Source organism: Anarrhichthys ocellatus, unplaced genomic scaffold (assembly GCF_004355925.1).
Source record: "Anarrhichthys ocellatus isolate YVR2014 unplaced genomic scaffold, GSC_Weel_1.0 scaffold21, whole genome shotgun sequence".
NCBI classification, from domain to species: domain Eukaryota; kingdom Metazoa; phylum Chordata; class Actinopteri; order Perciformes; family Anarhichadidae; genus Anarrhichthys; species Anarrhichthys ocellatus.
The window spans coordinates 5,224,182-5,229,398 of NW_022280051.1; the positions used below are offsets into that span (position 1 = coordinate 5,224,182).

The 5,217-nt window shown below is 41.6% G+C and overlaps 1 protein-coding gene across 5 annotated transcripts in view; it reads right to left on the reverse strand.

Moving 5' to 3' along the window:
• sfmbt2 (Scm like with four mbt domains 2) overlaps nt 1-3,230 on the reverse strand; it is a 42,534-nt gene extending 39,304 nt beyond the window's left edge. For 4 of the 5 annotated variants that reach the window (XM_031858929.1, XM_031858927.1, XM_031858928.1 and 1 more), the window contains exon 1: nt 3,086-3,230. The gene's annotated coding sequence lies outside the window, so the exon portion shown is untranslated. Of the gene's footprint in view, nt 1-1,369 lie in introns of all 5 variants that reach the window. The other variant, XM_031858926.1, reaches the window with a different exon arrangement.
• Nucleotides 3,231-5,217: the final 1,987 nt, after the last annotated feature.

The window sequence follows — 5,217 nt, forward strand, 5'->3', positions numbered from 1 at the left end:
AAAAAAAAAAAAAAAAAACAGGAAATGTGTCATCGTCCAAATACTTTTGGACTCCGTTGCTCATTTCCCCAAAATGCACCCTGACATATTTATCATCTCAGCAAACTTTTTGGATTGCCCTCTGGAATTTAAAACACACATTTTACTCTTCCTCTTACCGAGCTCCTGGTCTCACGTTACCTTCTCTTTTCTAACAACGACCCACGTCTACGTTTCTCCCATAACACCCGAGGGTGTGAATACTTTGTAAAAGGTGAACACAAGCGACTTGAAAGCTAAATCCTCCACAGAAAGCAACATGTTCTCATCAGTCACAGCTAGAAAACAACCATAACAAGTCAACTTTAATCACATTTTTCTTCCCGCTCTCGGCTCCCGGTGAGCGCTTCTTAATTTGGTCCCTCACTGGTTAAACGAGGTCGCTGTCAATGTCAACTATGTGACTCCTCCCTGAGACCTTTTTTTTTTTTGTACTTGATGGAGCTTACTGGCCTGCAGCGTCCCTGAGGGAACAGTCCAGATTGGGCACTGGGGGATTAAACTGGTCCGGGAGAGTTAATCTCAGGACATTTGTTTCCCCCCGTGGTCTCAGATTGAGAGGGTTTTTTATTTATTGATTAGCCCCTGATGGGTCGCTGGGCATCCACATGTTGTCCTCCTGCCTTTTCCCTAAACCCATCCATGCCAAAGATTTAATGGGGGGATTTAGGAGATTAACTGCCACTGCATGAGCTTGGGGTTTTATTGCATTACTCCCCATTAGGTTCTCCTCTTTTAGACCCATCCAAGAGTTGTTTCCTCTTGGCAACAGGAGGCCTTCATATAACAATTTGCTCTCTGTTTCCTCCTCTTGATTCCTACAGTTTTCTTTTTTTTGAATGTGTACACAATGCAGCCTGTGTGCTTCATGCCCAATTACGACAGGCTGTGATGCTCACTTTAGATCAGCTCGCTATAAAATGATGAAGTGCAAACAGCATAAAAAAACTAAAAAAACAAGGGGGGGACTCCCTCGGCCCAAAGCGTTCTTATTTCAACATCAATGACTGGAAACAACTTCCTACAAACACACACACACACACACACACGTGTGTGTGCTCAACACTTAAAGCTGACACAACCTGCAGCTTTGAGACTCTTTGTGTTTCACACACAGGAGAGGTCAAATCTGACATTTCAATAAGTCCTCCACCTTATTCAAATACATGAGGAGCTGGTTTGGTAAGACAGATAGAAAGGAGAGAGAGAGAGAGAGAGAGAGAGAGAGAGAGAGAGAGAGAGAGACATACAGACCAAAAGGAGAGAAAAACAGAAACAGAGAGACAGACAGAAAGAGACAGAGAGAAAGACAGACAGAACTGGTCCTGACCTCATCATTTCCTGTAAAGTGTCCTCTCTGTGTCTCTGTGGTTCCGTCTCTCTTTAATTCTTTGATTGTCTTTGAGTGGAAACATTCACCAGAACATTAACACACAATGCCTTCATCAAAAAAAAACAGATAAATTATCCAAAAAAAAATGGCTGATGGGTGGTTCTTACAAAAAAAAGGCAAACAGTCCAAACCATCAATAACGTATCAATACAGCAGGACTGTCATTGATCTCTCCTCGTGGAGGAAATATATCCTATATATGTTTTACCACGCTTCCATTCATTCCCTTTAAAAGTGCTCTATTTTTGGGGGGCAGGTTTTATTTATCTTCACGCTGCCGCTCTCACATCTCCTCTCTCAGCTCCGTGGAAGAAATAAATACATATTAGGAGCAACAAGAAGTCTGGAAGCATGATTTATTCATTCAGCGTCGGCTCCGTAACGCGCGGTCCTTATTGTTTCTCTTCATTATGGTGACGGATTTAATCTGGAGGGACGGAATCCTCGAATAACGCAAAGCTGCATAAACCCCGGATTTGCAGACCGCCCCGCAAAAGAGAAATAATTAAACAGATATAAGCTACACACGCGCGGTTTCACCCAATTATCTGCGTAATCGTTGCAAATTGACCCAAAAGAGAAACAATAAACTGGTTGGAAAATAATATCTGGTCCGACTGCGCAATCATCAACATTTTAATCTAAGATTACGCACCAAAAAAAAAAAAAGGTGGAATTAAACCGTCTCGCTGTGTTTTATTGGGAATAAAAACGATATTAATTTGATATAATGCGCATGTGCTCGAGCATTTTTTTTGTTGTTGGATAAAAGTGAAAGAGGAAACGTTAAGTGCACATGAGGAAGATGAGGCTGTGAGGGGTGTCGCCGACCAGCAGGCTGGCTGACACTCCGCTCGTGTACTTTGCACACTCAAAAAACTGCAGCGGAAAAAAACTCCCACGGAAACGCCAAACGCACACTTTGGATTTAATTGATTTCACGTCGTGTGTGTCCATCAAAAGAAACAGAACCGGGCGCGTTATCTGCCATCGTTTTATTTTTTCCTCGTTCAAAGATTTTGAAAGCGCAGTTTCTCTCCCCCCCCCCCCACCACCACTCCTCTTCCTCCTCCTCCTCCTGAACGCCATAACCCGCCATGTTGAAAGTGGCTTGACATTTTTTGGCAGAGTCCGGTATTTTCCGATGGCTTTTACGCACCTTAGGGTGACGGTGGAAAAAGAAAATTCCCCCAAATGACTCATCTATATGTGAATGACTGCAATAAGTCACTGTGGAAACAACTTGGTGCGCGCATCAAACACACAATTACACACAAAAACGCAACATTAAAACACCTTAAAAATAACGTGCCAACTGTCACTCTTGCAGATAATTTAAATTCACGTGACATTTAAAAACATGACAGCCAAAAACACAACGCTATAAACCATAGAGTGCCACGAGACAGCGTCCTCTCAGCCCTTGGTGAAAGCTGTTAATTACAGCGCGTGAGAGACACTTTGAGCAACTTGGGCTCGTGAACGAACGCTCGCGACTATCTTCTCGTTTCTACAGAAACCGCCTCGGGAGCACTTCGTGTTTTTTTCAGATAAATTAACTCTCCCCGTGTTTATTCCGTCGACAGAACAAAAAACGCAGCAACCACGGGAAACCCTTCCAGGACCGCGCGTGCGAGCCGTCACCTGTCTTACCTGTCCAAGTTTTTTGTCGCCTCTCCGTCTCGAGACCCCCTCTGTTTTCTCTCTCTCTCGCGTGCTCTCTCTCTCTCTCGCTCGCTCTCTTCTCCTCGTTCGCGTGAGCCCGAGCACAGCAACGCGAGGGACGTCTTTCAGCTGCTGCCCCCGATTCAATATGGCATCTACCTTCTGCGCATGTCCAAAAAATACCCATCTACAGATATTTTTTAAGCCAACTCCTTCATGGACCTTTTTTTTGTGTGTGTTGCAACAAACAAAATGTTTCTTCATTTAGTTTTATATAAAATAAAAGGGAAGTAAAGTTCAGTCGCCAGTAAAACCCGGACAACTGTGTGATGCTCCAAAGAGACGTCATTTTGTTTTCTTATTAAAGCTTATTCTGATGCAATTTAAATATATATTTCAATCTATATCAATTAGTCATTGTTGGCAGCTCAAATTAAATCTAATCTGTCATTTTGTGTGTTTACAGCTACTCCTTTGAGCCAATAACCACTAAAGTTGTATCATTAACAGGAGGAGAAAACACTCAATCATCAACAAAACGTGAAAGTGTTCATAAAATAAATATAACTATAGATGATTATAGCAGCAACACAAATGTCCCCTCGTCTCAAGCTGCTTCTGTGCACCAATAACCCTGAAAAGTCAATAATTTATGATCTGTTTATAACCATTTGTCCTTTTGACCACTTCGTCTTGCTCCATTTTTTTTCTTTTTTGGGTTTTGGCAATCACTTTTCTTCAAACAGCTCTTGAGAAATACCCAAAGAGTTTGTTATTTTAATGGGGCCATGTCTTATCAAAGTCAACAGTATCCTCTAGTGGTAGGAGCGCATTGCACCACGTTTAATAGTCATGCCGTGGGTTCAAAAGTCGCCACATATTTCCATAAACATAAGCCAGTCCCAGTGGGGCTGAACCACCCTGAACTCTCATGGAAATCTTTTTGGCTTCATAGAAAGTGAAACCTACATGATTACCGCTGGCACAACACGAGGTTTGTTTGGGGCATTTTCTAAAGGTTAAAGTTAAATAAAAGCATCTTAAAATATGGAAGTTTACTCTTGACGTTTGGGAAACAGCAAGTATAACAAAATAAAAGTCAAAGGTTTATTGTCCACTGAACCTTTGAGTGTATGTTGTTTTGTTATTTTTCTGGGAATCCCCTGGAAACTTCACCAAAATCCCCCGACTTTCACCCTTATCTCCTTCTCTTAGGATCATGAAACTAAAAGGAAATATGTGACGCACTCATATTAATAAGTCAATAAAAACACCGTGATGCATGTTTATAGTTTGGTTGATTTTCTGTCTGTTTTGCTTGATTTCACCTGGACTATAACGTGGCTACATTCTTATGGATGTTGGAAAATACATGTTGTCATACAAGTTCATTTTCTTTTGTGCATATTTCATAACTGAGAGTCTTTATAGAGACATGGATATTAGACAAAATAGAAACCAGCTTTTGAAGATAAATAACATCACCTAAAAGCTATTATGATATCAAATTAAAGAGGTCTGCGAGGTGTTTCTGATTATGCTTTTAAGAAAAAGCAGAAATCAATTAGTGGGTCGTACCACCCAATGGTCAGCAAAATATGAGAGGTCACCAGATGAATAAAATGAATATTTATTTTCCGCAAACTTCAGTTTAAATTTGAAAGCTTTTGCTCTTTTAATGTGAAATACTGCATATATTCAGCTTGAATAAACAACCTTCAAATTCAATAATATCAGAAGGATACATTTGCTTAATTTTAAGGAAACAGGAGCCAAACAGGTTTAAGGAGAAAGTCACCAAAGACTCCAACAAATAGGCTTCAAATAAGTGTACAGGCTATGACACAGTGGTGCAATTTATTTGATCATAGCTGCAATACGGATTTTATTTTGAAACCTGTAACGGGAAGTCCAGTGTTGCATTTTGCGGCGGCGGATCTGTTTCATAAAGACACAAAGGAACCATAAAGACCGGAGGAGAGGCGCTCGTGCCGGTGTGATGCCGCTGGAGGAGCAGATGGTTGGAGCGTGCGCGCCCTGCTCCATTAATCTGCAGAGAAGAGGCTTTTCCAAGCACGCGCGAGAAAGGATTATGCCCCCCCCCCCCCTTTACACACACA